Source organism: Melozone crissalis, unplaced genomic scaffold (genome assembly GCF_028551555.1).
Source record: "Melozone crissalis strain CALT ecotype California unplaced genomic scaffold, PUWL_Pcris_2 ptg000033l_1, whole genome shotgun sequence".
NCBI lineage: Eukaryota > Metazoa > Chordata > Aves > Passeriformes > Passerellidae > Melozone > Melozone crissalis.
The window spans coordinates 1,811,240-1,834,189 of record NW_026535811.1 but is presented as its reverse complement, the minus strand read 5'-3'; the positions used below and the strand labels follow the sequence as shown (position 1 = coordinate 1,834,189).

Below are 22,950 nucleotides of genomic sequence, written 5' to 3'. Positions count from 1 at the left end.
GGCTTTCGGTGGAGTGGTTGGTCCCAGGTGGATACAGGCCCTTATCTATCAATGCAGGGTGACACCAGTGTAGGGAATGATGTGCTCTGACTCCATGATTGAGGAGGCTGAACAAATGCTTCATGAAGCTATTCTATATTACACTAGTACTATACTATATTAAAGAGATACTATACCATACTAAAGAAAAGAAAAGCCCATGACTGTCTGGAGACAGCCACGACACAGTTTTGACCTAATTGGCCAATCAATCTAAATAATCATCAGCAGAATCCAGTTAACCAACTCTTTTTGGTAAACAATCTCCATAACACATTCTATATGTGCCAAACAACAGGAGCAGCAGATAATGATAAAAATTGTTTTCTCTTCTTCTCTGAGTTTCTCACTGCCTTTCCCAGGAAAAATCCTGGGACAGAGAATGATGTCTCTCTGATCAGAGAATGTGAGTGCCACACCGAGCCTTTTCTGTCAGCTCTCCATGATGATAATGAAGAGGAGGAGTCTTGCTTCAGCATCTGTTCAGTCAGCAGAGAGAAGGAAATGCAGAGTTTACTTGGAAATAAGTTCCCTGTGCAAGTTTCCAGAGGTACCCCCATCTCCATTTGATGTGGAGGAAGGGGAACCCTGTGGTGGGCTTCTAAATGCAACTGGGGCAGATCTGACTACTCGAAATGTTGGTTTCACTTTATGGTAGCTGTTCATATCTCTAAAATAAAGCAGTGACTGCAAGATACAGCAAAGTCTGTGTTCAGGTACAGCAGATCAGAAAGGGGGACATGGGTGACAAAGGGATTCCTGCAGGATTTTGGGTTCCTGCAGAACTGTCCTCCTTTGGGCTGGCAAATCTCTGCTGCCTAGAGTTCTCATGTTCCAGTACCTAATACAAATGAGTTCATGGTCCAGCAGACAACTTTGTAATATGTAACTCATGTTCCTTCCCAGAACTGGCTCTTCTGGGGTGATATTCTCCTAGAAAAATTGGAATTTGGTCATATAATGAGAGAGTATTGCAGAATGTATGCACAAAGACTGAATCTTTGCTTGGGCTTCCAACAGCTAAATAAGGAATGACTGTGAAATCTTAAAGCATAGCATTTTCTTGGATGCTCACTTTGGCTCAATATTTTTTCAGCAGAGAATTTTATAGTACTTAACTACAAATGTTGTAGAGGTCTACCACCCTTTCCTTCTCACTTAGGTCATCAGGGGCTGTTACTTACAAATACTTAGAGAGTCCTGCTGGTTTCTGTGGGCAGCAGCAGAGGGCTAGTCAGTCAGAAATCCAGCAGTTACTCCCTGTTGGGAGGGTAGTGGCCTCTGGCAGTCTTGGCATATTCTAAATTAATTTTTGTCTTTCTCATCTTCACCCATACTTGTTCCTGCTCAGCTGCTGCCAGCCCATCACTCCATTTCTTCAATCTGTGTGCTTTGCCGTGCTTGAGGTCTTTGCATGGAGTTAAGTTGCCTTTGCAATCTGGCAGCAAACAGAAGGGTGTGACATTGATTTCACTGCCTCTGCAGCACCTCCCAGTGCACAACCTGGGAGCACTGGTGACTCACAGGAGCTGCTGGAAGAGGTTTGTGAAGCAGGCTGGCACAATGAGGGTGCCATGCCCAGCCTAGCAGGCCATCCAGTCTGTTGCAGTGATTTTCAGCAACTCTTTTCTGCCTGTGTGTAAAGTGAGAGCTCCCTGTTCCTCAGCCTTAGGCAGCATTCCCATCCGTGGTTGCAAAGGGCAAGAGATGATTTCCTCCATGCACATTTCCAGGTCATCCAAGAGTGATTTAAGCTGTGTCAGTGAAAGTGATTTAAAAAAAAAAAGTGTGATTCAGGACATGAATGGCAATGTATGAAGCCAAGCAGTTAATTTGTTCAAGTTTTATACTCCCTGTTCTTGTGTATTGGATGCTGCATTTATTTCCTCATATATATATATATATATATATATGAAAAATACATATAATATATAATATACATATAATGTATAAAAATTAAATATATAAATATATAAATATATAATACATTTTATTATATATTTTATATTTTATATATAAGAATATATTATTATGTCTTTTATAAATATAAATAAATTATATATAAAATATATTCTTTTATTATATATAATACATTAGAATGTATTGCAATTATGGTATATCATATATAATAAAATATTATTATAATATTATTATATTAAAATAAAATAAAATATATTATTTTCACTATATATATTAGGCCAGCCACAACTAAGATTATGATGTTTCCAGTGGTGGTGGTAGAGGTTTGGTCAGTGGTGGTGTGGTTCCTGCTGATATGCTGGATATTTAGAGAGAAAAGCAAAGAACATTAACAACACCAATTGTTTGGAACTCAGTCCTTTGAAAACCACTACTCCAGAGGTTAAGGGAATTACTCAAAATTTACCTTTGCCTTTATTGTGCTGATTTGTTGCATGTCCCGCAGTTGCTGAACTAAGAAGGACTGCTTTGCATTCGAGGAAGCAGATTTTCATGTTTGCATCGGAAAAAGAAACAAACTCTAAGCTGAAATAAGCAACATTATCAGCAATATAAATTTTCAAAAGCAATCTGCGTTCTGTAATTCAGGTTTGGGGTATGTAAGGTGCAGCCATATTTGGAGGTTCTGCTCGGCCTGTTGTAGTGGTGATTATGTTCTGCAGGGAGGGATGAGGATTTGCTGCTTTGCCAGTTTAATAGAGGCAAGGTAACTAATTTGATTCGGGATACTCTCATCATGAGTTGCTTGAAGGTGTTCAGATTTGCTTATGAAATAGTCCCTTCTGAGCTAAGGAGATGGAAATGAGACACTAAAAAAGCTTTCTTGAAATGCTTCCATGTTTCTCAGCTCAGAACATCCCATTTGATATTAATATTAGGTACTGAGGCAAAGTCATCAGGTAGAAAAAGGAGGAAATGTGGAAATAGTCATTTTCTCATGTGTTTCCTCAGGATGCTATTTTGAGGCTTTAAAAAAAAATAAAAAAAGCAATTGCTGCTTTGCTGCTGAGGCTGCTGTAAAGCAGGGAAGTGGCAGATGTAATTGAAGTCCCAGGGCCCTGCCCCAGCAGAGGTCCCATCCTGGCAGCGTGCATATTGCTTATATGAAAGCGAACAGATGGATGCGCTTGGTCAATTCTGCCGGGTTCATATGGAAACCTTCAGAAATCTCTCCTACTATTTGGAGTGGAATGCTTAAATCTGTTCTCTGCTGGGAGGCTGCGGTTGCCCGGGATGGGTGCTCTGGTGGCTCTGGCTGTGGGTGCCTCCCGATCAGATGTGTTTATCTCCCCCCTCCCCTCCCTGCAGGACCAATTCAGCTCCTGGAGGAGGGAGCTGGATTTTTTTCAACTTCAGTGGCATGAGAACTGTCAGCTGAGTCTTAATCATGGAGCTATTACTGGTAGGGAATCTGAAGGAAAGAGAAGAAATCCAGCTTACTTCTCAGACATGGATTGATTGCAGAAGCACATTTTGATTATTCTTGGGGTGGAGAGAGAAGAGGAAGGAGGAGATGTGGAGAACAAAAACATCACATTTTCTTTAATTTAAAAAACTCACTAATTTTCTGATACTAATTCTCTGTAAATCCTTGCTGACAGTTTCTGATGTTTCCCAATTCAAAACAATTGAAAGCAATGAATTGAAGGGAGAAACATGAAGCATCAAAGAGGAGGGCTGTAGCTGCATTAGGAGGACACATCTTGAAATGCTAATGCTTAGTCTGGGAGGGGAGAGGAGGTAGGATTTATCTGTAATGCTTGAAATTCGTTGCTTTTGGGTATCCTCAGGTGTGTGTGTGCATGTGTGTAATGATCTAATAACGTGGCAGCAAGGGAAGAATCGGTATGTGGCCCAATTCTAAGAGCCTGGCATGCAGATGTGTCAGCATCTGCATTGTTGTCTAGTTATCTTTTTTCCAAGTGTGTAACCATATAAAAGTATACACAATTAGTATTTGGGCACTATCAATGACAGCTCTGTGCAGTATTAAAGTTCTTAAAGAAACTTGTTCTTGCCAGAAAGCTTTAACTTTAAAAATTTCTAGGAAAGCTGTTAAAAAAATTAATGGCAATCTTTGATATTAAAAGCATGTTCCTATGAAGATTGTAGTTGTGAGTGCTCATTTCTGTCTTTTTTTTTTAAGAAAAACTTCTTTTAACCACTAGTGACAATAACTGTTGTTGAAAATGGGGGCTAGACAACAGGAGTAGAAGCTGAAATCATTGGGAGAGAGAACTGGAGAGCTTGAATTTGACAAAAATAGTTTCTTCTCTATTCCTCTCTCACTCTCTTGAGCTGCATCCTTCCCACAAAAACAACTCCACCCACTGTTGTAGAAAATGGCCATCTCTTGGTTTGCTCTTTGGAGGTCTTGTTTTGATAGTGCTACTGCTACTTTTGGGGTTTAACATGGATAACCCTATCAAATTTTGTTAAGACATGGAAGCAATACAGAAGGACCCATGTATACTATTTAAAATACCCTTGTTAGCAGAGATTTAACAGGCATTTCATTCTCCACTGTTCATCACATTCACACATGTGGGATGGGCATTAACAGATTGAGCTACATCTTTTCATTTCAATTCTGCAGCAGTCTCTCTTTGTAGGAATATTTTATGTAGTAATAATTTCCTTCCTATTACAGACTTTCTAACTGTGTTAATGGCAGTAGTCTGGCCACAGAGACATTCGTGAGAACTACCTTTGCAGTGACATTTAAACAATTTATTTGATCTTGCTTTAGCATACCTGCTTATGCCTTTTTTCACTCTCTTGATGACCTCAGGAGAACTTTGTGTATAACCATGGGTCTTTCAATCACGTTCAGCTTAACAAAATGGTATGCAAATTTCTGCAAGTGTTATTTCTGAAATCTTTGGGATTTGCAGTGAGCCTGCTGGCAGGAGGGTGCCCCTGGACAGCATTGGCATGTCCAAGGAGAGCTCCAAGGCCAGCAGGAGAGGGCAGAGTGTTTTCACTGAGGATGCTCCCTCTGATGGGGATGCAGTTGTTGGGTGAGCCTTGACTTACCCAAAGCACAGGGTACTATTATAATTTTTTTTTCTTTGTGCATGATAAGGGAAAAAGCAGAGCCAAGGAAGGTTGATGGCAAGAGGGCATTTCTGTAGATCTCACATATGCACAATGTTGAATTGATCATCTTATCACCATTTAGTGAAGCTGCAAGTTGTGGATTTGGGGCTGAAATGTGTTACTGGTGTGGGAGTGCTCTTGGCTAAAAGCCTAAAATGAGGAATTTCTCTTTGGGAGGGCATATCTTGTCCTGTGCCTGGTGCAGCTTCTCCTGTACTGGACCATGTGTAAGAGTGCTCTTAGAAAGAGAATAATTTTAAAAAATTACCTCTGCCACTGTAACCTTTAACACTTCTATCAGGTTCTATCAGGATCAAAAGCCCTGCCATAAAGTGGTGTTAGAAAATTATCCAAGACAAAAGCAGGAGAAGTGAAAGGCAAGAAATGAACTAAATTAACTGGCAAAAAATTTATATTTATCAGCTTGTTGATTTTTAGTATAATTCATGGAAATGAATTCTGTGAAATTGTCATTCCATGACAGCTGATTGGGTGGGAAAGACGTAGGATTGCTGCTGAGTGCTTACATTGACAGGAACATTCCCATTTGCTAAAAATAAAACCCTTGGACAGTAACATCAGACAAATTTGTGTATGTGGGTTACCTGCTGGATGATGTGCCCTATATGGGAAACACTTGAAGCACATGATTAGTCTCTTCAATTTCTTTCTGTTGAACTAAATTATATTTTAGGTTTGATTTGTTGGGGCATTTGGGGTTTGGGGGTTTCTTGGTGTTTGGGGGTTTTTTTTTGTTTTGGTGGGTTTTGGGTTTTTTTGTTTTGTGGGTTTTTTGGGTTTTTGGTTTTGTTGGGTGTTTTTTAGTGCCTTTTTTTTTTTTTTTTTTTTAAGACCAGAAGGCAAGTCTACATATTTTTAGTTTGGCTTCTTCATAAAGATTTGTAGATTGAGGTGCAGCTCACACTGCTGGCTATCCCTCATGCCTTTCCATTTCCCCATCCCAGTCATGAAAATCAAGTTTCTGCCTCAGAAATTGTGTGGAAGGAAAGCAGCTCTTGTGGCTGGGTCATGGGGTGGCCTCAGCATAGGTTTGTGCACATTGTGTGTTCCTGCATCCCTGAGCTGGGTTCCTTGCCTGCCTACAAACAATAATGATCACTGCATGTGTCACACTCCGTCCTCTGCAGAAGGGGAAAATTCAAAGGAAGCATCAGCTCTCCTAAAATTGTCAGCTTTGCTTTTCTGTGGTCATACCAATTTAGTGTCTGGCTCTGATGTTTTCCCTCTCTCCTGCCTCTTGCACACAACTCTGACTTGCTGTCGGAATTGAGCACTCCAAGGATCAGACAAGGCAAAATCAAGCCTTCTGTCCCTGGGGGAAGGGAAATTATATGGAGTTCAACTTTCTCAAGTGACAACATTTATTAGGCAGTCACTACAGATGTCTGTATGTAGTTACAGATATCTTGGTGTTTTCTGGGCACTTCCCCAGTAATAAAATCCCAAATCACTATTTACAGGAGATGTTGAAGCTTTTTTCAGTGGTTCCTTCAAATGTGGCTTTTCTTTAAAGGTCTTTAATGGAAATTTGCAGCCAGGGAAAGCTAAGTCATGGATCCACTATGAATTTTTGCAGACATCCTTCTTTTGCCTCCTTTGCCTGCCAGCCTAAAACATCCCCAGCCCATGTGGACATTTTAGGTGCTTCCATGTGGGTCCAGTGCAAAGAGTACCTCAGCCATGTCTCTATCAAAAAGAAATAAAACAGAGTTGTAGATAAATAGTGGGGAGAAAAGAGACTCCTTTCCATTTATTTCTGTATTTCCTTGCATGATTTTTGTTTGGCTTTTTCTTTTTTTTTTTTAATTTAGTTTTATTTGTTTGGGCAAGTTTCCTGCCATTTACCTTTGCATTTGCATTTCCTATTGATTGGCAATTTTTAAACTGTTTATTGTGCTCTTTTGTTTGGCTGTTCAAGAGCTAAAACAAAAGCCACCAGGCCCTGTGAGGGACACATTTGCATGCGGCGAGCGTTGCCCGAGGAAAAAGTAATTGCTAATGCATATTTATGTGGCACAAATTTGCCATTTGTTTATGCATAAAATTATCAATAGTGCAGGGCGGCCCAGCCGTAGAAAATGGTGACCTTTTTAGCTTAATAAAGAGAAATCAGCTGTTATTGTGAAGAGATCAGCCATTTATTCTGTGTTGAGGGACACTGTCGGGAAAATGGAGATTGGTGCTGGCAATATCATTAAATGGAAGGCCAGTGACCCTTTTGGTACAGTCTATTATACTTTATCTAATAGGGGATAAATGACTCTGCTTGGCAAATAGATTAAAAAAAAAAAAAACTGGAGAGAAAAAAAAGGAAAAAGAGGGGAAAAAACCCCCAAAAGCAATAAAACCTACTGACTTTGCTCTTACAGGAACAGGTAGGTACTGAGGAGGTAGTCTTGCACAAGCCACCTGGTTTTTTTCTAGAACAAAAATTATTTGAAACAAATAAAATAACAAAATAAACAACCAAAACCAACAAAACAAAAAATATAACTAAATAACAATGAGAAAATAACAAAACAACAACCAAAAAACCTCAACTCTAAAACAACCCTCAAGCCCACTCTGTTTAGAATAGTTTTCACTGCTTTGGAGTGGGAAAAGCATCCAGAGCCAGCCTGTGACTCTTCCTAGGGCATGTCAAAACCACTCTTCTGAAGGGCCATAATGTGGATTGGATTTTTGGCTTGTGAAATGAGAAATCAGTGTTTGAAATTGGGAGATTCTCTGAAGACAGCAGGTTTTCAAAAGCATTTATGCTTTTTTCTTTTATGCATTCTGTTTTTTAAGAGTGAAGAAGAATTTGCTAGATACTGAAGATGTCACCTGCAGGAGTTGCAGCAACAGAGTTTTCTCTATAACACCTGACTAATTCATCTCAAGCTTTAATGGGCAGATTTAAGGGTTGAAAATTTAAAAACTAACAGCTGTAAGCCTTGAGGAGTTGTTGTGAAAATGAAAGTGGATGCACAAAACCTCATGTTTCCCTGTTTCTCTCACTCTCTGTAATGCACAGCTGAGTGGAGTTTTAACCACCAGGTGAAATGTGGTGAGCTGTGAGTCACAGTTGCTGGAAAATGCTGCATTTTCTGTGCAAAACGTGTGCTGGGCTGGGGCTTTGCTTTTTAAATTTTATTTTTATCCCTGAGAAATATCCAGCAGAGTAATTGCTAGAGTAATTTTGGGGCTTTTGCTCTCTTTGCTTCCTAAAAATATAACCCAAGCTAATGTCATCATCAGAGAAAAGTCACCAGAGTGTTTGTCACTCTGTGTCATCTTCCTGGTGGCCTCAGTAAAAAACAGCACAGGAACAATGGAACTTGCAGACGGTGGAAGCTTTTTCAGGCAGGGCTGTGTGGAGATGGAATTGTGGTCAGCGGCAGCATTTTGGTCTAAGCAAGGCTGTTGCTGTGATTTCGCTCTTATTAAAATTTGGACAACATTTAAATAAAAGTACTTTAAATGTAAATATAATGCAAACATAATGCAAATCAGGTATAATTAATTTATATTTACAATATAAATATAATGCAACACATCAAGCTGACTCTAGGAGCTATTATATTCTATGTCATGTATCACTTTCTCTCATATTGTAAAAGTCTTGTAAGGGTGTGTGCTGCAGTTCAGGATTTTTATACCTAAGATTTTCTCCCATTAGGATTTTTTTGGAAAGGGTTATTTTAATTCCTGTACATGGAGCTGTTGCCTGCCTCTGGAATGGGGCACTCCCAGTCCTCCCAAATAATGACTCCCAACCATGTTGCTCTAGAAACAAAAATATTGTAGGACCAGTTATGGAAATAGAGAGCGAGTCAAAGAAATAGTTTAAAAGCAGAATTTTTCTTAGGTCTGTCCTATGGAAACTGCAGTAAATATGAAAGTGAGTTTAATTGCAGAGCAGGCTCTAGGTTATTTCACATGGCAGCAGGCCCTTTTTTTACTGGTTCTGTCTCTCCACTCAAGGCTGTAGCCAAGAACCATAATTTCAGCAGTCCCTCTTAATGTTTGGTGATTGCTTCATTGCATTGTTAATAAACAGTTGAATTAGGTGGGTTTTTATCTTTAAAAACACATTTTTATTTTTACTTCAACTAATTAACTAAAGTTTGCTTAGTCCAAGTAAATCTGACTTTTTTCAAAGGGTCTTTTTCCATACAGATATTTCCAGCTCTACTCCTGAAAAAAAAATCATCTCATTCCCTTCAAAGCTTGTGGGTAGTTGTTAGCCTGAGTTTTGCTTTGTCTTTTCTAACAGTCATAAAGAAACCCTTTTGAAGCTGCTTGACACCAGCTAGAAAGTTGTATGTAGATAAAATTACCAGGAAGAAAATGCTTAATTCTGTATGGGAATAAACTGGGGGTCACAAACCTGTTCCTGTGTCTGGGCTGTAAGAGCAAAGTCAGTAGGTTTTACTGCTTTTTGGGTTTTTTTTCCTCTTTTTTTCCTTTTTTCCTCTTAAGTTTTTTTGTGTTAGTTAGTTGTAAACTAACCCAAATACAACTGAGATTCAAAGTCAGGTGGTGGTGGTTGTTGATGTTACTGTGTTTGTTTTTTTTAGTTTTTGTACCTGTGCCTGCCCAGATTGTGGAAGGTGACTTCTAAGTACAGAGAAATATGTGTGGTCAAAAACCTAGAAATACCTATGGTCATGGAAAATCCTAAGTTTTGTAAAGAGTTTGTTAAGGGAGGAGACAGGACAAGGACAAGCAAGTATCACTGGTCAAAGCAGGTGGCAGCAAACAAGAGAATGAGCAAAATGAGTGTTACTATTTCCTTGTATTCTGCTGACATGAGGAGGTCAGGGGTAGCACTCGGTTCCAGGTTGCTGGGAAAGGCTAAAAACATAATGGGGAATATTCTGCCAGTGAGTGTTACTTGTTGTGATTGTCCTGTGACCTGTTTTGTCCTGGGGTTTCATCCTAATTAGGGGTGAATTGAGTGGGGCTTGCTCTTTTCTCAGCTCGTGGTCCTTGTCTGCTGTATTGATAATGTGTGGGTCAGGGAAGGAGGATAAAGAACTGGTTTTATATGATGCTCTTTAGTTAATGAATGGCTATTTTGATAACTAAGTAATAAGAGTTAAGAAATTGCTTTATTTCAGTTCTCTGTGATGCTGGTGAACAGGTAGTCTAATAGGTCCCACAAAACTTATCTTTGTAGGAGAAGATGTTGATAACTTAATTGAGAAATGACTTTCCCCCCTCTTTCTTCAGCACAGATTTTAGAGATAGTTATCTTTCTAAGAGCAGAAATTCATGACTGAGGAAAATTCTATACCAAATATACAGAGGACACATTTCTGTTTGTTCATCTGGTTGCTTAAAAATAATATAGGAAATGGAGGTTTGTCTTCACCAAGTCTGCCTGCATGCAGAGCTCAGGAGGGAGCCAGGGATGGTTGGCTTTTCAACCTTCATGCGCCAGCCTAATCTTGGTGGGCCTTGCATGCTGCTGCTGCTTTTCCTGGAGCTCTCTGAGCTCTAGGGCTGGAAAAGTAGTTCTGTCAAGTTAAACCAGTAGGAAAAACCTCCTGGTTTTATATATTAAGGATGTTGATTGTAAAATTTACATGGTTGTGTGTGTGTTTTGTAGTTGAAAAAGAAAATAAATTCAATCATTAAATTGATATTCATGCATCTCTTTCATACTACAAATTGTTTAGGTTGGACTAGCTTGGTAATAATACACTGTAATGAAACTTAGGGACGCCAAGCCTGGCTAGAAGGACAAGCACTCCCCATCTGAGATGAACTTTGGCCTGTGTGAGCACAGGGTATCATGTCACAAACTCAGACTTATGCTTATTTTTGTTAAGCATCCTACCTGCGCACCCCTTGTGCCACTTTGTGCTGCATTTCCCCCTCCCTGCTGCAGGCTTGGGGTGACCCAAACCCCAAACTGCAACCACAGCTGCAGGAGTGGCCAGAGAGCTGGGAGCTGCTCAGAGGGGTCCTGAGCTGTGGAGGTGCAGTGGCCTTTGGGCAGTCCCTGATGAGGATGAGTCTCTGAAGCCCTGGGCTGTTCTGGGGGAGATGCCACTCTGTCCCCTGTGCAGGTGCAACTCAGGAGCCTCAGGGCGGTGTGTAGGTGATGGAGTAGGTGTGTGAGTGACCCAGCTACTCCCAGAGGGGCAGCTGAGAGCAGGAGCAGATGCAGAGGAGCCCTTGCTCCCAGCACTGGCACTGCTGGCTGTGCAGGCATGTCAGACACTCTGCACTTGAGCTGCTCAAGCACTCCAGAGAAACAGGAATATGGAGTCACAGCTGTCTCCTAGTTCAGTCTGAGTATTGATTTATCATGATAAGAGGTGCTTCTTTAGTTCTAATAATGTCTACTTTTTTTTTCTTTTTGCCATTCCATATTTCTAAGGCAGCTTTCCCACGTGATACATGATGGGTCACACATTAATTTACACCAGCCTGTGTTCTGCAAAAAAGAGTTCATGAACTAAATAAAAAGGAGTGGGGAGGGGGATGTCTAGCAGAGCCCAGGCTTTTGTTTCATGTTTTGGATGTATTTTCTTTTTAAAATAAAATTGTTGATATGCATTTGCTTTTATTTTTCTAGCCTTCCTCTTGCTGATGACCGGGTTCCTGTTTGATCCTGTCAAGACTGAAAATAACCCCAGCTCCTCTGCACTGGGTAGGAAAACAAAGCCTTGTAAAGACACAGTGCAATTATCCTGGCAGTAAGGAAGAGTGTGGTGTGAAGGAAGAGCTTGGGGAGGAAAAGGAGAAGGTTACTAGGTTACCACAAAAGACATTAGTGTGTGCTCAGTTTGCTCACCCACTCTTGGGCTGGGGAGGAGGGGGAGCAGTGGGCATGCCAGCCAGCAAATAACCATTCTCCAGGGTGTGTGTGATCCCTGTCAATATTGTAATTTGTCTGTACTTTCTGTTACTCATTCAACTTTGCAGTTCAATCTATTCAAAACATTCAATAAGATAACTATGGAAGAGTTTTGGGGTTGGATTGTTGTTTTGTTTTGTTGGTTTTTTTTGGTTTTGTTGATTCTGTTTGTTTTTGTTGGGTTTTTTGTTTTTGTGGATATATTACAATATTTCAGTGGTGTTGCTGTGTAAATATCTACATCCAAGTACTAAATTTTTACAAATTTGGTGTTTCTTGTCATTAGGGAGACTGGGTGGGGAGGAATCTGGTAAAATGCTGTTGGACTGGGAGGAGACTCAGTTGCAGATAACCCCACCAGTTCTTATGTCTTGTTGGTCCTGATGCCATTTGCTTTTCTATATTTTTCACATATATTCCTAGCTCTGTAAACTGTTGCTGTTTCCTTACTTCAACACTTTTCCTATTAGACAGTCACATTCCTGAGGGCCTGTTCTAGTCTTGCTTCTTGTGGTAATCAAGGACAAGACACCTTCCCAAGACCTTTCTGATGTAATAAGACATAGCCAGCAAGCAGGGGGGCTTCAGAGGGGGTTGTACAAGAAGGGAAATTATTTCATTACCTGTCCTTCTAACTGATTCTTGTCAATTATGCTTCTTTGCTAAACTTATAAAATGTGCTTGCCCTACGTCATGAGGGCATTTTGGACACATTTTTGGCATGTATTTGACACATGTATTTTGGAGTGTTGTGCACCTGGAGGGATCCTTCATCCAAAATGTAACTGCACTTTGTCACCTCACCCTGTTTGGCCCTTGATTTTAGGGGCTGCAGAGGCAACAATCCTGAAGCAGCTTTTGTGCTTAGTCTGGTTTCCATGAGGAGTAAATGCTGGCAGAATGAGGGTTTCAAAGACAACTTCAAAGGCTTTTAGGGTTTCAAGGACAAGCATTTCCCTTCGGTGGCCTCGTTTTTACCCTTGTCATTGTGGAGTTGAGGTTGGCATTGCTGCGTGTGATGGGTTTGCCACGGGTTGGGTGTCACCTGTCTCTGACCAGGCTGCTCTCTTGTTTCTGTGCCATCAGTGGCAGTTCCTAAAACATCAGGGTTGGAAATGCAGCCTGGTGACAGGTGACACATCCACTTTTCCTGGGTGGCAATGAGGAGAAGCTGTGCAAACGCTGTGCAGCTGAGACTTTAGGCCTGACTGAGCTAAAACCCAGAGACAGCCTGCTTGATTTCAGTAGGATTCTGTCCACATGCACAGGGCTATGCTGCTGTTGTTTTTCAGAAGAAAAAAAAAATTCTAATTAAATTTGAATGCAGTATTATGTGAATGATTGATAATATTATGGTGTAAATCGATGTTTTTCTGCTTGGTGGTGAGGCCTTAGACACACATCTGAGATGACAGCCTAAGTCATGGTATTTTAACATGATTGATTCAGATCTGGAGAAGTTGTACCATTCACTTATATCTTTCTAAATGCCAGAAGTCAGTTGTGACATTCTCATCTTTTCCTCTTCTAAATAAGCTTATCAAAGAAGAAATCACTAATTTGCCAGGCAGTGCTTAATAATCAAGGAAGTGAAACTCCTATTATACAGAAAAAAAATCTTTTGCTGAGTTGCTGAATGATTTTAAAATAATAAAAGCTTGCTATGTACTGAGCAACTAATTTTTTAAAATTATTTTTCTTTTTTTAAGGCCGCATTCTGAGAGGGGTCACTAGCCTTTGAGAATTGAGCCACTTTGTTGACAAATCTGTCCTCTAAATTGAACAGCATTAATTAGAACTTTATGCTGCAGATTCTTACTTTTGAATGTGGGCGGTGGTATCAACAAAAATGTCTAACGAATTTGAAGCTTATTTTCAAAGGTCTGCCACCTGTAGATAAAAATGTGCATTACTGCACATGGTAATCATCAAGGTCAGAGGCTGTGATATGATCCACTGACCTTTTGAAATCAAAACACTTCCTATAAAGAAGGAAAGGCACTGATTTCTCTGTCTGTGTTAATGGAGGACGTGTCTGTATGCTCAGCTGTATGGATACACTGTAAAACAGCTACAGGAGAAAAGACACTTCCAATTCTGCTAGCCCCAAATTTCCCATCATTTCCTCTGCAGGCTTGCAAAGCTCTTGCTATTTCTGTATGCGTCGAGGAACTTTTTTTTTTTTAATCTAATGATATAGATTGCTAAAAATATTCAGGTGTCTGAGACAGCAGCAAAACATCTCAGAGCCACCCTACAAAAATAAACTAGTTTTGTGTGTGCAGGATGAAGAAACAAGTGTACAGGAACAGACTTCAGCTCCAGGCTTTTTTCAGGGGCATTTGCAATAGGGGAGGGGAGAAACAACCCAGCAACTATCATTGTAAAAATTATGAGCAGCACTTTGATGGTCCTTTTTGAAGTCATTTCACTGAGCAGGGGCCAAAGCAAAAGCCTGAAAGGCAACTTGGAGCTGCATTTTGCAGCCCCAGCCCCTCTGTGCTGTGTGCAGTGCAGAGCAGTGCCTGTGCACGCAGAAATGCTGAGAAAGGCTAAAGGGAAAGGAAGGACATGAAGGGAGGATTTTCTGTTTTCATCTGAGCACTTGGAAGCCCAAGCAAGTGAAGGAGCAGCAATTTTAGCTAAGCTAATGCAATAGAAGGCCATTGCACCCAAACTGTCTCAGCAGAACTTCCTGCATAATTAGATTGTAAATCTTCTCAACTGAGGAAGTTTTGCCCAGGGTCAGATTGTCTAAGTAATAATCCATTCTACATAAATTAGAAGATTTGAACTGCTGGGATACATTATTACATTAGTTTTGGGTTTTTATTCATAATATAACTAAGGAGAACAAATGCAACGATTCTTTTTCTTTTCTTTTATTTTAATTACCTTATGTCTCCTTAGCTTTAGTTTACCTCAGAAGGCCTTTGCTGTAGGTTTAGGGATTTCTCCTGAGCAATGATGATGAATTTGTTATATAGGCAAGTGAATACATTTTTAATACACTTCAGAAAGTGATGCCACATAATCCTTTGGCCAAGTGATATCACTGCTCCAGTGAAGAATTTAGTCAGAGATGCTGCTGCTCTTTTTGTGCTGTTGGAGTTCTATCTTCCACTATGACCCCCTTTTCAGCACAGAATAGAAATTCATCTTTGTGGTAAAATTAATGGGTGAAAAATTACTAATAACTGGTTTTAACCAGGTAGGTGTTTAAGTTAATAGTTCAGTTATTTTCTTTGAGAAAAGGAAGATTATGGGTACTTCACATGCATATACAGCTACATGGAAAAGTGATGGAGTAAATCCTGAAGTTGTTATTCAGGCAAAAATTGCCATGGAAATGTCAGTATTTGATCTGCTTGAAGACATCCAAGTTTGCAGTACAGCACAGATGAATTGATATGGTTTGGACTTGGCATTGTGTGTTTGGAGGGTGATGGTTATTTGGTGTTTTTTTGGTGCTTATTAGTGTTGGTACATTTGACTTTATTATAAAATGGAGAAGTAGGCAACTGCTGAGGAAAGCCTTTTGGAAATAAAACATCTTTGGGGCTGAATTCTCTTCTTACTGAAAATTCATATGATACATAGTGGTATTTTTTTAAGACAAGAAGGAAACTCTGGGGTAAGAGGTACTGCACTGGAAACCAGAAAATTTTATTTTTTAATTTTTTTATATTTTAAAGTTTTTTTATTTTTTACTTCTGCTTAAAATTCCAACTTGCTGTCATTGCTGCCATTTATAATCCTTATAAAATTAGTTCTACATATTTAAAATTTCCATTATTATTGGAATGTACAAGCGGGGCTGTGTTTCCTTTTTTTTTTTTTTTTTTTTTTTTTGTCCTCAGGAGCATCAGATATAAAGAAAATCAGAAACCAGACCTCAAGACTACTTTTGAGGCAGAAATAATCCAGCCATTATTTCTGGTGTAAAAGGTTTGTGAATAGCATCATTTGCCTAGAAGCTGTTTTCCAACCTAATAACTCCTGGAATAATGACTTAAAACTGTTTCCAAGAGGATTAAGGCCCATATAACTATTATGAAGTATAAGTTTCTGAAAAAGCTTCTTTCTGATTGGTGAAGAGGTGAGTTCTGATTTGGGTTAAAGCTGCTTGCTTAGGAGAATCAGTTTCAATCTCTCTGAAGTCAAAAGTGTTGAAGTAATCCTCTAGAGAGGGATTGTCTGAGGGCTTTTTTCCCCTTTCTTTATACATGTAATATATATGTGTGTATATAGATATATATTTATTGTCATAATGACCTGGGAGATGGTCATTTAAAGGGGTTTTTAATCCATTTGGGAGGGGCTTCTTAATCCTCTGCCCTAGTGTGCCTTGAGCAAAAGCTGTTCAGAATGGGCTGAGATTGCAGCTGAGCACTTGGCTTGTTGGTTAATCGTCACTTGAACACTCTTCATGGGAGAGGCTGTGGAACAGAATTTATTATCTGTGGTGATGTTGTGCTTTTAGGGCTGTGTGTGCTGGGTGTTCTGTGCTCTTGCTAATTGCTTTTTCAGCCAGCCTGGAAAGGGGAGGGAGGAGAAGGCATGGGCTGGGATGGTTTGGGAATACCCCAGGTACAGGGGTCATTATGCAATAGAGGAGTGCATGGGTTTGCAGCTGAGTTTGTTTGATAAAGAGCTGCGTGCTGAGTTGTGCTTTCTAACTGGCCCAACTTCCCAGCCGTGCCTCAAAATGCACTGGTGACACCAGTTCACCACAGAGAGCACGTGAATTCCCACTGAAATGGCTGTTAGCACCCTTGAGTTAGTCAGAGCTCCTGGATAAATCACAGAAATGTCTCAGCAGGTCCCACAGAAAGCCTGGAATCACCAGTGGCTCAGCCAGCTCCATCCTGGGTGCGTCCCCTGCCCTCAGCTGGGGTTGATTCATTCACAGCTGTCCCAAGAGCACACTCTGTGAGAAGGTGAAACAAGCAACTGCTGTTAGCAAAGGGAAATAGAATCTTTTCCTTTGAATCAGTACCACTGGCCACTCAGAAATCTGTAATAATGTGTGTGTGCTGTGTTCACGTTGACCTTTAGAGAAATGTAGCCTTGTGAGCAATTTGAAGGTGATTTAGCAGAGTTTCTCACTAATAAGGTAACAATGAGATCTGGCTGTCGAATCTTGTTGTTATACAAGGCAGAGCCAGTTTTGTGGGACACTGAAATCCATCTTGGAAAAATGCAGGGGGAATATAATCAGTGATGGTACTTAGCATGCAGCTGAACTGGGCCCTGCTTTGAAAAAACTGCTCTAATTTTTACAGTGGTTGACTGCAGCCACAATAGAGAAAAGTGAATAAGTGTTTTCTGATTAGGTCTCTGGCCAAATTCTTATTTCTGATGTAGGGTGCACAGTGCCAAAAATCTGATGCATATGCTTATGAAATATTTTTCTGGTTCTATATGTACTATAAATACATTCCACATGGCTTTATACAAAGCTCTCTGTTATTTCAGTAAGTCACAAGCTACTAAGCCAGATCCAAAGAAGCTGAAGCTCTGAATAAGGTTCTTTAACATTTTATGACTTTGAAACGCTGGTTTAGAGTATATTTGCTTCATTAATTTGTGGCTTTGATCTCAGTTGGGTAAGCATTGAAAAGATAGGCAAAATTTAATGGGAAAAAAAACCCTTTTCACAAAAGGTCTCTTGTTGCCCTTAAGTTAACAGGCTGAAGAAAGTTCCTTTTCATTTTCAGCAGTCTGGGTTCTGATTTTGAACCAGGAATATGTAGTCTTACTTAAAAATATATCATTCAAGGCATACTGCTGCTGAAGATCTTTTTTTGGTGTGACCAGGTTTGGCAAAATTGCTTGCCTAGGGTGAATAGGAGTCTCTCCTGGAATTTTTGGAAGGGAAAAAAATATCTGTGCTCCCTCTGCTCCCAGCTGTGGTTCTGGAGGAGAGGCTGGGTAGTGTGGTCCTCCCTAGCCCCACACAGGTCTGGCCAGTGGCCCAGGAGCTCCTTGGGGTGTCCCCAAGAGACAGTGAAATCAAGGCTGGCTATGCCTTACTGGCTTCTCTTTTTTATATTGAAACTTGAATTCCAGCATTACAATCAAAAAGATGAGGAGAGAGAGAGTGGATGAGCTGCAGAGAAAGATTTTGGTAAACCCAAGCAGAAAACTCAGATTTGAGCTGCAGAGATATTTTGCTTGTTGCAGCAACAGGTTGTTTTAGCTCCTCCTTGTTTGTTTGGGGTTTTTTCAATGACCATTTATATAGACTAAATTCCAGTTAAATAAAGGAATGGGTTTTTTCCTTCCCTCCTTTTTATTTCCTGCCCAGAAGCAGCCTGGTATGACCAATGGGAAGTGCGGCTTTGTTCCCAAAACTGATGATACAAATCCACTATCAGCCCATTCATTTGCTTTGTTCTTTGCTCAGCAGCTTCCTTACTGAGCCTTCCTGCTGTCCCTTCCCCACATCCCTGAGTTTTCAGCCTTTGCAGCCCTGGGAGAGAGCAGACCGGGTTCCTGTGGCCACCAAATCAAGGGCAGGTGTGAGGAAGGCTGGGGATATCTCTTACACCTGTGTAACAGCACAGGGATCTCGGCCTTGGGGAATTCAGGATGCTGGGAGTGCATGGTGGGCATGGAAGGGTTATTGGGGGGGCAAAGGTGGCAAAGCTGGGCTTGGACATCTCAGCAGTGCAGCCAAAAAATTGCTCTGGGTCCCTTTCTTCAGGTGAGGGGAAAAGGAGCAACAAAGGGCACCGACATCCCACAGCTGATTTTTGGTCAGCCTGCCTAAACTCTGGGGAAAGAGGTAAAGGTGACTTTTTGTCCCCATGATGTTTTATGAAAAATCCCTTCACCAGGATTTCTTCTCCTGGGAAGCTGGGAAGCTTCAGCTTCTCCCTGTTTTGCTGCTTTGGAATGGGATTTGGAGAATTGTTTACCCAGCATGTGAATTGTTTTAATTTAATGACCAGTCATGGTCCAGATGTGTCGGGACTCTGGTCAATCACAGGTTTTTACTATCATTCTTGTTTTAGCCTTCTGACGTCTCCTCTTTCTTTAGTATAGTTTTAGTATGTAATTTCTTATCATATCATATATATCATATATGCCACATATACCATATATCATATACCACATATCATATCAGCCTTCTGAGAACTTGGAGTCCAATTCTCATCTCTCACCTCCTCCTGGGGACCCAACACCACAACTTTTTATAAAGTCTGGTGTTTTGTGCCTTCCTCCAGGAGTCCAGCAGGAGGTCATGGTGGATCTGGGGGTGCTGACCCCTCAGAAAATTCAGTCTCCTTGCAGCCCCTCCAGTGGGGTGTGACACACCTGGAGCCCCCAGGTGCTCCTGAGCCCTTGGATGGGACCCCTCCAAAGGAAAAGGGAAAGGGGCATTCAGCAGCTGGGGAGCCATCAGCTTGTGATTTCCCCCCCTTGGAAAGGGTTAATGCTGAGGTGCTCCATTGTATTAATGATGGCTGTGTCTCCACAGCCCCGTTGGGCTCTTTCAGGGGCCTCTCAAAACAATGAGTGCAGTGAGGCTGTTCTGTCTAATTACTCCAAGACAGGGATGCTAAAGAGGAATTAATGACAGTTGACAAGTGCAATTAATAATTATAGCAAAGCTGGGAGTCATGCAGCAGGCAGATGACAATAACAGGGTAACTGTACATGACAGCTTTCATCCGTTCCCCCCTGCCCCTCCTGCTTCTCCTTTCTTTCACCCTTTCATGTGAGCTGCTGCATGAGCTGGGCCAGGACACGTGTGGACAAGGAAGGAGAAGATCAGTTGCATGGATTTGTCCAATTCCTGACCCCACTCTCCCCAGCCTCACTCTCTCCCTCCTAAAGAAAAGTGGAATAAAAAAAAAGAAAAAAATTACAAAAATTATCAACAGCACCAACTTAGCAGCACAGGCTTCTGTTAGCTTTCACGGTCAGGTGTTGACAAGACTACTTAAAATTCATGTTGTGAGATTGGAAGGAGAAGGGGACAGGGAAAGGCAGCAGCAAGCTGGAGTTGAAGTGGGATTTCCATATCAAAGGCCAGGCCTTTGGCTCTGAATGGTAATTAAAGTACCCAGATTTCATCTCCTTGGTCAGCTCATGAAAAGGAAAAAAAAATTAGAGAGAGGATTTTTTCACTCCCTTTAGACTACAGTACAGCAAGCAGTAAATTAAATGAAAGTTGAGCTAAAAGGTGCCTAACGCTTCAATCTTTTGCATCTAATAAAATCTATGATGTTTTTAAAGCATTTATTCAGTTCACATCTTCATCTCGCTGTGATTATAAAGAATATCATGTCTGCTTACATTTATTGGGCACACATCTTGGCCTTCCCAGGGTTGTAAAAGGATTTCACTTTTCATTATGTTGCTGTTGTGTTACGGCCTTTTGGCTTAAAAAAAAAAAATAGAAAGGGAGGGAGAAAAGGAAGGGGGGGAAAAAATCACATTTTTCTAGTAATTTCTAGTTGGTCATTTTAGGAACCACTAACAGGGTAAACCAAATAAATTCAAATTTAATGAGGCATGGGCAACTAGTAATGAATTCAGCAGCCTCTCACCTTGAGGTTGGTGGTTCAGACTGGGGCAGTGACACTGCTGGAAGTGGCCACAAACCAGCAGGCACGTGGCAGTACATGCACAAGGCTTTGTCACTTTGGTCCAGCTCTAGTGGCCCTACAGTGCTGAAATGGGATCCCTGCTTGCAGTCCCTCTTAGGGCTGTAGGACCCTGTCCTCCCTGATTCCTACCTGTGGAGTGTTCAGGTCAGGGTTATGCTGTAGAAATGTGGGATGCCTTTCCCTGAGCTTCCCCAGGGCTGACCTGGCTCCAGGTCTCCTGCAGACATGCAGTGGTGTCCAGTCTTTGCTGTTGCTGGGGTCTGGCCCAGTAGCAGTGGGGGAATCCCAAAACTGGGGGTTTGACCAGTACTGATGGTGCCTGTCGTGCCCTGGAGTTTCTCTTTACATCTGTGCTGTACTCATCACCCTGGGCTCCTGCCTTTGGGCTTGCACCTCAGTAAACCCATGGCTGCACCCTCTTTTTTTGGTTGAATGCCCTAAGGAGAAAAGTTTCTTTTCTTTTCCTTCTCTTTCTCTCTTTCTCTTTTCAATTCTGCTTCATAACTATGGAAGACTGAAACTCCAAGTCTTGGGGTCAAAATGTTCATAATTGGAGGTGATCAGGCTGGGCCAAACCTGCTACAGACCACTGGAAATATCTCTTCTGGGTGGTGGATCAGTTCTTTGAGCTGAAATGCCAAAGCGTCTCTGGTTTTAGTGCAGCAGTTCTGATGGAAGGGGTGGGAAGAGTTCCTTGGAGCCAAGCATGGAATTGATAAAATTAAAATTTAAAAAGGCAGGAAAAGGAGGAGAAAGGCAAAATATTGTTGCTTTAACAAAGACATTAGAAATAAGCCAAACGAAATACTTGTTGAACACTTGTGTACCCCAAACTTGAGGCTTACAAATGCAGACTTATATTCTAAATTCTGAGGTTATTTTTCTTCCTCCGTTTTTTACTCTCTCTTCCTGCCTTGCTCTTTTCCTTCTCTCTTCCTCTCTAAGGTATGCTTTCCTCCCCCCTTGCCCCCAGCTCGAGTGCATCATTTTCTGCTATTGTGTTTAAGGAAACTCTGCTGCAGGGGCTCTGAAATGAATAAAAATGTAATCCTCAATGTGCCCATTGTGCACTCTCATTTGTTTTTGCTGTATCGATTTATCAGCAGAGGGAAATTACTGGCTGGAAGAGAGGATGCCAGTCAGAATGACATTTATTTCATAGTACAAGGAGGCTCTCCAGCGTGTTTCCATGTAACGCAGATATTGAAGCTGTAAAAGGGCTTGTAACAAGGTTTAGTGCTATGATTAGATTGTGTGGAGCACCTTGCTTTCATAACAGCAGGCACTTGGCAGGAGCCAGGGCCTCAGGTTATGGTCAACTTTTTATTTCCTTTTACCTTAACACAGAGTATTTGGCTTGCACCTCGAAATGTTCCTGTTAAAAACTCAGGTATGCCAGCTTGTGAAATCTACTTGGTATTTATAAGGGTCTTGAGCATTCATGCCACAGAGTTAAAAAGAGATAGAAAAATAAACTATTTACTTGTTAGCATTTCTAGCTTTGTCCTTCCTTGTGCTTCTAGTGAAGCAGTTTTTTTCCTCCAGTGGCTGTAAGCCATGGTTGCTCAAGGTAAAAATTGAGTATATTTTTACACAAAACCTGTAATAGGTATATGTGAGTTGCAAATGGAGATGGGGCTCAGGGGGCTGAATGGTGGTGCAGGGTTGGTGCTTGGCTGCTGCTGCTGGATGGTTTGTGCTGAGGGCTTTGCTGTGCTCAGCTCTCTGGGGTCTGTTCAGCCCCTTTCCAACAGCACTGAAGGGCAGGTGGCCCAAAGCAGGACACACAGATCCCAGGTGGGTCTGGCTCCATGGCACAGCAGGTGTGTTCTCCACAGCATTTATGTTCTCCACAGCATTTATGAACCTCTGGAGCGGTGACCACCTCCCCTGACCACCACAGGGACGTGGGGAAATAGGCAGTAGCAAGTATGGGAAGTTATGTCTGTGCTGAAGATTGCTTGATGCTTTCCATCCTAAAGCTCTCAGTTCAGCTGTTCGTATCTTTGCCAAACGATTTCAGCTTTGGCTGATATTTTCCATTTTGGGTGTTTGCCTCAGACATTTAAAAAAAAAATTAAAATAATTTTTCAGCCAAAATGGCTCAGCTGTCCCTAAGCTGAGAGGAAAAAAAGAGGTTGTTTTGCTTTTATTAAAAATATTCTCACTGTCTCAATGGAAAGCTCAGCTCCCAAGTTACAGGCCTCTGAAATGCTAAATTGTGTATCCAGTAGCAACTTCATTGAGTGATGAAATTAAACAGGTTTACCTAGCCTGTGGAGTTTTTTGCTAGACTGTGAAGCCACTGACTTTCATGTCTCTGCTGTCTCTGTGTTT

At 41.2% G+C, this 22,950-nt stretch overlaps 1 protein-coding gene across 5 annotated transcripts in view; it reads left to right on the top strand.

The window, feature by feature from the left end:
* The window catches only part of SOX5 (SRY-box transcription factor 5), a 590,818-nt gene that overhangs the window by 129,965 nt on the left and 437,903 nt on the right, over positions 1-22,950 (top strand). For 3 of the 5 annotated variants that reach the window (XM_054281897.1, XM_054281899.1, XM_054281900.1), the window contains exon 1: positions 11,751-11,785. The exons of 1 other annotated variant lie outside the window; for it this stretch is intronic. The gene's annotated coding sequence lies outside the window, so the exon portion shown is untranslated. Of the gene's footprint in view, positions 1-11,750; positions 11,786-22,950 lie in introns of those variants that run through there. One more of the 5 variants, XM_054281901.1, reaches the window with a different exon arrangement.